At 32.3% G+C, this 12,085-nt stretch overlaps 2 long non-coding RNA genes across 2 annotated transcripts; both read right to left on the reverse strand.

Annotated features, from left to right (window-relative positions):
• Positions 1–2,019: 2,019 nt before the first annotated feature.
• On the reverse strand, positions 2,020–5,001 carry LOC131022269 (uncharacterized). The gene is made up of 3 exons (XR_009101201.1): positions 4,748–5,001; positions 2,908–2,988; positions 2,020–2,312 (listed from the first exon to the last, which is right to left on the reverse strand). It is a non-coding gene; the product is annotated as an uncharacterized LOC131022269 (long non-coding RNA).
• Positions 5,002–6,496: 1,495 nt separating this feature from the next.
• On the reverse strand, positions 6,497–9,496 carry LOC131022270 (uncharacterized). The gene is made up of 3 exons (XR_009101202.1): positions 9,218–9,496; positions 7,376–7,456; positions 6,497–6,780 (listed from the first exon to the last, which is right to left on the reverse strand). It is a non-coding gene; the product is annotated as an uncharacterized LOC131022270 (long non-coding RNA).
• Positions 9,497–12,085: the final 2,589 nt, after the last annotated feature.

Consider the following 12,085-nt stretch of genomic DNA (forward strand, 5'->3'; position numbering starts at 1 on the left):
CAATCAGTATCAAACTGCAGACTGACTTCAGCATGCTGAGAACTTGATCCTTTAGTCTTGCTGTTCAGGCTGCGATATGTAAACATAAAAAGCATGTTCCCTAACACATGCATGAGTTGTAGTCTACAAGATATACTCTTAACATATATCATCAGTTTTGGTATATAATAAAAATTTTATAGTTTTTTTCAAAAATTTCCCTCTTTTTGATGATGCCAAAACCATTAAGTCTAAGCATTATATTAGAACACATCAATTAAGGATCTTTACAGTATAAAACGTGGATACAGTACGAGAGCAGTGATAAAGCAAACAAGACATATAGTTAAGAAGTACTTATCAGTTAGAGATCTTGTTGAGCTCTTGATTTATCTTTTGAGCTGACTAGTTAGATGAATTGTGTATCAAGACATGGATCGGCTTGAAGATCAGCTTTGGAGCTTCAACATGATCTGATCAGCAGTCTTTCTTTCAGCCTGGTCTGTATGCTGGTATGAGTTCAAGATGAAGCCTGGACAATGAGATTTTGTCATCATGCATGAATTGAACAGTTCATATGAAAATGATGCATGTACAAAATATAAGATCACTAGATATACAATGCATCTTATTAACTTTGTTGCCAACAGTCAAATTATTCATGCAGAGTCTGTCTTTAGTTTTTCGCAAGTTTTCTTTGTCGTTCAGCTTGCTATCGAACTTCTTTCTCTTCAGAGGTGAGCTAGTAATATCCTGATTTTCCTCAATAAGATTTTTGAAGAATTCTTGAGTTTAGAGTAAAGTCGATTCGTAGCTCGGAGAAAAAAATATTTTTAATTCCAGCAAATGATTTATTAAAATTTTAAAGCAAAATCAAATTTTAGGCTTTGCATCATTTCAATGATGTTATGACCGTGATAATAAAAATACTTCATGAGATTAAAATGATGAGTCTTCAAGCCAATTTATTTTGGAGATCGGCTGAGCTTGTTAATTGCTAGACTTTTAAAAGTTTTTATTCTTGGGTCAAATTCTTTTATATTTTTGAAGCCTATTTTAAATAATGTTACTAATACAACGATCAAAATTCTTTGAAAGAGCTCACGTGTAATCAGATTTTTTTTTTAATATTACTAGAATAATTATTGAATGGAAAAGGCGTGTCCACATAGCCTATTCTCCTATTTAAGTCCAATCTATATCTATATCTATATAATATATAAAAGAGGAGTTTTTCCCTCTATTTTTTCCATCTCTTTTTTCTCTCTCTTCTTCCACCAAAATTTTCATTATTTTTTTTTACTTTTTTATATTCACCAAAATTTTCATTATTTTTATTTACTTATTTATATTTTGTAATTATTTTCTAAACTTCATCAAATTTGATCATGAAAAAATAAACAATATATATCTTACATTTAATATAGTATAAAAATCATAAAAAATGAATAAGTTATGAAAATATTAAAATATTTTATTTTCTTTCTCTTCATTAAAAATTTATAACTTTTTATTTACGTTTGTATAAAAATATTTATTATGATGAATAATATATGCATAGTGCAAATTTTCAATATCGAATAATTTTTAAATTTATTTAATAATTTTAATTATCATTACACTTTGTATAAATTGAATATTTACAGTTTTAAATTCAGGATTTTATTGAGTAATTGGTGTGAACTATTATATTTTATTAAAATATATTTTGTATTTGTTTATATTTAATTTTTTTTATTGTTTAAATTTATTTAATTATTTATTTAAGTTTATCGTTTAATTTCGATGTCGATTCGTGCATCGCACGAATGGGCGTATACTAGTTCTTCATTTAATTCAGGCTAATTCCACTCGAATCTCAATCAAATTCTTCCTTGTCTAGAAACACCATCCTTCCTCAAAAACTATTTCCAATCGCCGTAAAAATCTCATCAGGGTGCGTTCTTTTTTTATTGTAAATTTATTATGGAAAAATGAGGGATAATCAAAATGTCACACCCCAATTCTTGAATGAAAAAAATATAATCGAGGTGCAACTAATTCATAGAAATAAACAAGGAACAACCTTGTTAAAACCCGAATAATAAGATAGAGAGTCGGGCTATGCCCCTTTGGATCACAAGTTTTGTTTCATGCTTCTGACAACCGACATTCATTAGCATAAATTTAGTAGTGAAGAGTCTAAGCTCGGTCAGGTATATCATTTGAAATTTAACATGAAGATCTTAAGTTGAGAAAACAAAAGACTGATATGAGTAATTGCTACAGCGGAAGTCTAACATAGGAATTTAACTCTAGCCTCAGCTCCGTCCCGTCAGCACCGGCCAGCCAACCTGAAAACATTTGAAAGTATTTTTGGGCTAAGTACTAATGTACTTAGTGGGCATGCATTTTTCTGAAACATTTCATATTTTAATAAAGACAGTTTATCCAATCATACTTGACATGACTTAGAAGGTTTTAAATTGAAAGAACTTCTAAGCATGTTAAAACATTTTTCATTTGTGCGCACATGTCACACTCCCTTTGCGTTACTCGCTGTGATCCCGGACCTTTTAGCCACCGACGGATCCATTACTCCTGCTTTACTTGGACTGAGGGCGTAACCCAGCCAAGTTCCCATTTGGGACCCAATGCTCCGGAACACATCCCGTCGAGCACCCTTATAACGCCTCATACATGATTAGTGCCCGATGGAGATCAACCCACCAGGTCAGCTAATAGGTGTACACAATTCTCAAATAACGTGTTAGGTCAAGAGAGAACCTCGATCGATTCATTGTTGCGAGCCTTAAACAGAGCAGAGTGCACAAAATATTTTATTGGATAAACAGTTTGCATTTCATTAAATAAATAGTTTGCAATTCATTGAAACATTTAGAGCTTAATAACTCAATCATACTTTATACATTTGGAAAGTAAGCCCACCTGGTTAGGCAAAGCCTGAAGATCATAATCACATATAAACCTGTCTTGGGAAAGCAGCGCTAATTCCCCTGGTCACAAAGCCTACAAGAAATTCTATTCTTAATAGGTCTCATGAAACTAATCTTAATGTATTTATGGATGTACTAAACATACTTGATTCATCACGCCGGGTTTTCAAATTTAATGAATAAATACTTGAAAACTAAATTTCTTGAGTTAAGGACACCAACAATATCCTTACTCGATTTTCTTTTAGTGTTTTAGGGTTCTAGCATCCATAATTCGTTCCATTAAAGACAATCGAAAACCAACATAACCTCGTGACTAACCACATAATATCACGTAATCACGTAAACAATAAACAGAAAGAAATAAAATCCTCAAGTTTAGTATCATTAAAATCACAAGTTCACATCAACATAAAAGAAATCATGCACCATTTTTATAACATTCTATACATTTCATTTTTTTTTCATGTAAATAAATAAGAAATTCCATTATTCATTTATAAATAATAAAACATTTTAAAATCCATTGAGATGAAATAAAACATTTTAACCATTTAAAATCCATACTCAAAAAGCCTTGAAATATAATAAAAATGAGGGTTTAATCCCAAAATTTGTTTTCATTTTTAAAGTCCATCAATAAATTAAATAAAAGAACGGACCTCATTTAAAATAAATAGTCCCAACCTTAAATATTAAAATTTAAATCAAGAGATTTAAATTCACTAAAATAATTTAGTGAAAATTCAAACACATAAGGCACATAAGAATCACAATCAAACATCATTAAAACATGCTCTGTTTTTACACTGGTTCAACTTTAAAATTTAATCTGTTCTGACTCTGACATCTCCTGGACTCGAGATTCATACCAAAAGAAAGATCTTCGAGTCTAGTTTCATATAAAAAAAAGTAGAGGCGAAAAATCCAAGTGGTTTGAGAGATATGACGTTTTTACCACGATCTACCATTTCTGGCAGTTTTGTGCAACCGAAGGTTACAATTTTTGAAAAATAGTAAACGTTGTCAAACTGGGCTCAACTTTGGTGGATATCTAGCTAACACAATAAGGTTGATACCATAAAAAGTTGGAAAGCTAGATCACATAGGAAGCTACTGAAATGAATGAATCGTTCCCCTGTTCTCTGAAATTCTAGGTAATAATGTGCAGTTTAGGTTTTGCATTTTAAAGAAATATCAAACGAAGTTGAAATAGCTTGAAATTTTACCAGGGTACTCAAGACTCGTGTAGAAACTTGCTATAAAATTTCAAAGCTATTAGACATCGAAAAACCATCGATCACAGTAGGTCAGTAGGCCTACGAAATTCTCCAATTTGTATTTAAAACTTATATATCTTAATAATATCTCTAACTTGAATATAACATCATAATTCTCAACAACAACTCATCCCAAAACTCATTTCATCACTTCTAATCATCAATCTAAACCATCACTTAACATCATAGCATGCTCAAGAACTCATATACTCACTCAAATCTTCAAATCAACATCATATAACAAAATCACATATAGAAACACATATATATATCATCTTCTTCCTCAAACTAACATTTTTCATTTTTCACTTCTCAACCTCAAGCTTCAATCTCATCCATCATTAATCATCTAGATCATCTCATAAACTCAAATCCATCATCATATAACTCAAGCCAAGTCAAGAAAATAAACAACAAAATTCGTAGGGTTTCAAGCTCCTAATTTTCGAAAGTTTCAAAAAAATAAGTTGGGTGATTTCCTTGCTCAATCATGATCATATACTCACTCACATATCATTAATATGATCAAATAAATAATCTAAGATCACTTACTCAAGGATTTAAAAGGTGATCAAGACTTTGCTCCAACTTTGATCTTAGCTCTAGCTTCTTGAATTTGATGAGATATGATAGTATTTGATTGGATTGGATGGTGGATTATCTCATAGTAGTGTTTGATGAAGCTTCTCTAAGCTTTCTTCAATGGACATCAATGGAGGAAAAGAGAGTATAGAGAGAGAGATTGAGTGAGAGCCGAGAGTGAAGTGTGAGGAAGAAAATGAAGTGTGCTTTGTCTTGCTAAGTGTAATATTGATAACTGTAATATGGAATGTAGTGGTGGGGAGGTAGGAGTAGTGGTGGGGGAAAAGGAGTGTAGTGGTGGAAGAGTAGGTGGATAAATTAGGTGAATAAATAAAATATAATAAAATAAAGTCTTCCGGGTTGTATTATGAAAACTGTAATAATCGTTCAGGGTTTGCTTAAATAAAAGCTCGTGAAAATGCTTTGAATGCTAAATTAAATAAATATGCGACGCACGTAAATTTAATAACTAAATTTATAAATGTTTTTTTTAAAACACTTTTGTTGGAATTAAAATAAATTCATTTTCTTTATATCCGGCGTGAATCATCCTGACTTCTAAGTTCAAAATAATTCTAAATTTAGCTAAGAAATAACGGGGTGTTACATCCCTCCCTCCTTATAAAAATTTCGTCCTCGAAATTGCATACTTGGGAAATCTAGTTTGGAGTACTAGACATTCACTATCAGTGCACCTACATAGCTTGATGCTTATCATATTTTCTAATCGTGAGAATGCTACGTCTCATGTCTCGAGAACTGTTGACAAACAAACTCATTCTAATCATACTATGCTTATCGTGATCAAAGAAGATCTTATTGGGACAACTATATAGTATGAGTTTATACATTGGGATGACTAAATTGACAATAACCGAGATCATAGTCATGTGGGCTGGCCAGACCCAGCACAACGAATCACTCAGTCAAATGGGAGCTTCGCCCCCAATCATGTCAACTTCTTATCTCTTATAAAGCTCTAAGTCAACTTCTAACTTAAAGCACTTACTTCTAAGTACTTCAATCATAAATCTTTGGTATCATATAGGTCCATTCTATGTCGTTCTAGCGGTGCTATCACGACTAACATTCGTAAGACATTATTGGGTGGTTCTCAAACGATTTGTAAAAGAACTCATCATTCTAATCATATAGGCAGTGAACCTAAAATGATAACATAAAGCTTTCTCATCATTCATTCATACATACATACATACATATATTTGCTTTCTTTGAAATTTTGAGTCATATGGACATTAAATGTCCCTTTCATGAAAAACTTTGCTTATGCCGGAAAGATTCAAGGAATCTAACTCGACCATACATACATACATACATTGATTCGTTAAGGGCTCTGGTTGTCCCAAACACGAAATACATTCATTGAGTCGTTATGGGTTCGGGTAGTCCCAAACACGACAAAAAGCATTCACATAGCATTGTAAACATAAGGCGCACATTTTCTTGAAAACTTTCATAACATCTGAAATACATATATGTATATTTTTGAAACTATTAACGTACCTTGGTTGCGGCAGTGTGACGGCGAGCTGAGGGCTACTGACATTCTTAGAAGTCTAGAGATACTATTCTAGACTCAACATCAAAAAGCTTTTGGTGATCAGAGACATGAAATAAAACTTATGCTCTGATACCATTCTGTCACACCCCAATTCTTGAATGAAAAAAATATAATCGAGGTGCAACTAATTCATAGAATTAAACAAGGAACAACCTTGTTAAAACCCGAATAATAAGATAGAGAGTCGGGCTATGCCCCTTTGGATCACAAGTTTTGTTTCATGCTTCTGACAACCGACATTCATTAGCATAAATTTAGTAGTGAAGAGTCTAAGCTCGGTCAGGTATATCATTTGAAATTTAACATGAAGATCTTAAGTTGAGAAAACAAAAGACTGATATGAGTAATTGCTACAGCGGAAGTCTAACATAGGAATTTAACTCTAGCCTCAGCTCCGTCCCGTCAGCACCGGCCAGCCAACCTGAAAACATTTGAAAGTATTTTTGGGCTAAGTACTAATGTACTTAGTGGGCATGCATTTTTCTGAAACATTTCATATTTTAATAAAGACAGTTTATCCAATCATACTTGACATGACTTAGAAGGTTTTAAATTGAAAGAACTTCTAAGCATGTTAAAACATTTTTCATTTGTGCGCACATGTCACACTCCCTTTGCGTTACTCGCTGTGATCCCGGACCTTTTAGCCACCGACGGATCCATTACTCCTGCTTTACTTGGACTGAGGGCGTAACCCAGCCAAGTTCCCATTTGGGACCCAATGCTCCGGAACACATCCCGTCGAGCACCCTTATAACGCCTCATACATGATTAGTGCCCGATGGAGATCAACCCACCAGGTCAGCTAATAGGTGTACACAATTCTCAAATAACGTGTTAGGTCAAGAGAGAACCTCGATCGATTCATTGTTGCGAGCCTTAAACGGAGCAGAGTGCACAAAATATTTTATTGGATAAACAGTTTGCATTTCATTAAATAAATAGTTTGCAATTCATTGAAACATTTAGAGCTTAATAACTCAATCATACTTTATACATTTGGAAAGTAAGCCCACCTGGTTAGGCAAAGCCTGAAGATCATAATCACATATAAACCTGTCTTGGGAAAGCAGCGCTAATTCCCCTGGTCACAAAGCCTACAAGAAATTCTATTCTTAATAGGTCTCATGAAACTAATCTTAATGTATTTATGGATGTACTAAACATACTTGATTCATCACGCCGGGTTTTCAAATTTAATGAATAAATACTTGAAAACTAAATTTCTTGAGTTAAGGACACCAACAATATCCTTACTCGATTTTCTTTTAGTGTTTTAGGGTTCTAGCATCCATAATTCGTTCCATTAAAGACAATCGAAAACCAACATAACCTCGTGACTAACCACATAATATCACGTAATCACGTAAACAATAAACAGAAAGAAATAAAATCCTCAAGTTTAGTATCATTAAAATCACAAGTTCACATCAACATAAAAGAAATCATGCACCATTTTTATAACATTCTATACATTTCATTTTTTTTTTCATGTAAATAAATAAGAAATTCCATTATTCATTTATAAATAATAAAACATTTTAAAATCCATTGAGATGAAATAAAACATTTTAACCATTTAAAATCCATACTCAAAAAGCCTTGAAATATAATAAAAATGAGGGTTTAATCCCAAAATTTGTTTTCATTTTTAAAGTCCATCAATAAATTAAATAAAAGAACGGACCTCATTTAAAATAAATAGTCCCAACCTTAAATATTAAAATTTAAATCAAGAGATTTAAATTCACTAAAATAATTTAGTGAAAATTCAAACACATAAGGCACATAAGAATCACAATCAAACATCATTAAAACATGCTCTGTTTTTACACTGGTTCAACTTTAAAATTTAATCTGTTCTGACTCTGACATCTCCTGGACTCGAGATTCATACCAAAAGAAAGATCTTCGAGTCTAGTTTCATATAAAAAAAAAGTAGAGGCGAAAAATCCAAGTGGTTTGAGAGATATGACGTTTTTACCACGATCTACCATTTCTGGCAGTTTTGTGCAACCGAAGGTTACAATTTTTGAAAAATAGTAAACGTTGTCAAACTGGGCTCAACTTTGGTGGATATCTAGCTAACACAATAAGGTTGATACCATAAAAAGTTGGAAAGCTAGATCACATAGGAAGCTACTGAAATGAATGAATCGTTCCCCTGTTCTCTGAAATTCTAGGTAATAATGTGCAGTTTAGGTTTTGCATTTTAAAGAAATATCAAACGAAGTTGAAATAGCTTGAAATTTTACCAGGGTACTAAAGACTCGTGTAGAAACTTGCTATAAAATTTCAAAGCTATTAGACATCGAAAAACCATCGATCACAGTAGGTCAGTAGGCCTACGAAATTCTCCAATTTGTATTTAAAACTTATATATCTTAATAATATCTCTAACTTGAATATAACATCATAATTCTCAACAACAACTCATCCCAAAACTCATTTCATCACTTCTAATCATCAATCTAAACCATCACTTAACATCATAGCATGCTCAAGAACTCATATACTCACTCAAATCTTCAAATCAACATCATATAACAAAATCACATATAGAAACACATATATATATCATCTTCTTCCTCAAACTAACATTTTTCATTTTTCACTTCTCAACCTCAAGCTTCAATCTCATCCATCATTAATCATCTAGATCATCTCATAAACTCAAATCCATCATCATATAACTCAAGCCAAGTCAAGAAAATAAACAACAAAATTCGTAGGGTTTCAAGCTCCTAATTTTCGAAAGTTTCAAAAAAATAAGTTGGGTGATTTCCTTGCTCAATCATGATCATATACTCACTCACATATCATTAATATGATCAAATAAATAATCTAAGATCACTTACTCAAGGATTTAAAAGGTGATCAAGACTTTGCTCCAACTTTGATCTTAGCTCTAGCTTCTTGAATTTGATGAGATATGATAGTATTTGATTGGATTGGATGGTGGATTATCTCATAGTAGTGTTTGATGAAGCTTCTCTAAGCTTTCTTCAATGGACATCAATGGAGGAAAAGAGAGTATAGAGAGAGAGATTGAGTGAGAGCCGAGAGTGAAGTGTGAGGAAGAAAATGAAGTGTGCTTTGTCTTGCTAAGTGTAATATTGATAAGTGTAATATGGAATGTAGTGGTGGGGAGGTAGGAGTAGTGGTGGGGGAAAAAGAGTGTAGTGGTGGAAGAGTAGGTGGATGTGGAAGAGTAGGTGGATAAATTAGGTGAATAAATAAAATATAATAAAATAAAGTCTTCCGGGTTGTATTATGAAAACTGTAATAATCGTTCAGGGTTTGCTTAAATAAAAGCTCGTGAAAATGCTTTGAATGCTAAATTAAATAAATATGCGACGCACATAAATTTAATAACTAAATTTATAAATGTTTTTTTTTTTTTAAAACACTTTTGTTGGAATTAAAATAAATTCATTTTCTTTATATCCGGCGTGAATCATCCTGACTTCTAAGTTCAAAATAATTCTAAATTTAGCTAAGAAATAACGGGGTGTTACACAAAATTTCACGTTTTAAATCATTTATTTCTTTCCTTCATTTCCTACTTAACCCTTACTCATTCCTCATTTTCACTACAAATGAGAGATAATATTATCACACCATTTTTGGAGGGATAATATTATCCTTTCTTTGTAGTGTAAATGAGGAATGGGTAACGGTCAAATAGGAAATGAGGAAAAAGAAAGGAAAGATTTAAATGGTGAAATTTTGTTTATCATTCATTTTCCCATGATAAATTTACAACCAAAGAGAACACACCCTCATAGTAAAATTTCTGAAGAGTTGATGTCCCACTCAATCCTAGACTTTTCTAAAGAGAGATCTTTGATTCTTTCTAAATTTTCTTTACTTTTCAATGTTAGGCTTTGCAATTTGGTTTCAATCAAAGATTTGGGCCTTTAATATTTTTTGGGCTTCATCTTATCTTACAACTGGATGATTCTATTCATAGCCCTCATTTTACTCCTCATAGTCTCCTATTTAAAATATTGATCCACTATAAGTGGCATGTATTCAATTTTGGAACGTCCCAGTATAAGTGGTCTGTTTTCACAAATGGAAGAATTTAACCCTTAAAAAAGTGTAGACCCTATTACTTTTACCAATTTACATATTCTTCTTAATTTTCGTACCGAAAAGTTTTGAACCACTTATAGTTATATTCTTCTTAATTTACCAACTGGGGAATGGATTGTTGCTATCATTAGAAGAATGTTATGTTCTGCTTTCGCTGAAATAAATTCACATGGTCAATGTTATCTGAAGCCTAACTATGTCGATACTTCATGGACAATTTTATGTGAATTCCATTTTTCATCGTTTTTCACGACGATTGTTTTCTGCATATATTATATTCCTAGTTTGAAATATTGCTTTGGTCTCAGACCTTCGAACTTCTGATCCTGTTAGAAAGAATAATTATATTATAAGGCGTGCTTGTTATCTTTTAAATACGACATACTTTTCAATTAATGAGATCATGCCCCGAGTCTATGGGCATATTACCTATTTAATTCAAGCAAAGCCTAGCACATCCGTCACATATCTCATTTTTTATTTTCCCTGGAAACTTGGGTGTTACATAATGCTATCTGAGCAAAAGTTCTTGGCTCTAAGACCGCTAGTTCATTGATGTCGAGTATAGAATAGTATCTCTAGACTTCTAAGTTACACAACAACCCTCAGCTCGCCTTCACACCGCACAGGTAACAAAGGTACACAATTCTAACAAATTTTACATAAAGTGCGTATAAGTTTAGAATGTTTTCAAAAGTATAAGTTGTTGTAAAAGAAAAAGATTTTAGTTTGTTGTATTATTTTATAACTAAATTCCCAGAAAAATGTTATTTCGAGCTTTAGCTCGAATAAACAGAAAATTTTGTCATATTGTTGTGAGATATGACCGGAAAGATTTGTCATATATTTATATGACTAGAAAGTTTTGCCATATTTTTATGACCAGAAAGACGTGTCATATATTTATGACCAGAAAGATGTGTCATATATTTATGACTAGAAAGATTTGTCATATATTTATATGACCAATATTTGAGTTTTGACTCCGGAATCAGTTATAGATTATAGCCAGAACAGTCAGTAAATTGTCATAATGATTTTATGTCTTTGTGACCCGCAACTATTAGCTAGGCAAGCCTAGTTTGTCGCCTCGGTTATCACTTATCAGTTCATAAAGGAGTAATTTTCTTGCAGTTAGAGAGATACACTAGATAGTAGAATGAGAATCTTATGAGATAGATTCCTAGCATAAATTCTATCGAGGAACTAAGAAGAACTTAGAATGCTTGAATAGAAAGACAAAACAAAGCAAAACAGAACATAGAAAGACATCATACAAAAGGTAGAACATATAAGTTCATAATTTAGAAAGATAGATCACAGACTGAAAAAAGAGAATAGAAGAACAAGACATAGAAGGGACGAGATGTAGATAAACAAAATGACGCGTAAATGGTTCCACACATTCTACAAGTATGGAAGACTCAATGACTTCACAAGAACGCTTATCAATCAAAAAAGAAAAGTTGAAGAGAGCTAACACAACCTCGACACAAGCTAACAAGAATTAGAGGCTACAAGAAACAAGAATACCCTACTATATAATGGGGTTACCGAATATATTCTAAACATAAACCTTTTGTTGAAGGCCATTATTTCATTTCGCCTTGACACTTTTAGACATATAT

This window comes from Salvia miltiorrhiza, chromosome 4 (genome assembly GCF_028751815.1).
Source record: "Salvia miltiorrhiza cultivar Shanhuang (shh) chromosome 4, IMPLAD_Smil_shh, whole genome shotgun sequence".
Taxonomy (NCBI): domain Eukaryota; kingdom Viridiplantae; phylum Streptophyta; class Magnoliopsida; order Lamiales; family Lamiaceae; genus Salvia; species Salvia miltiorrhiza.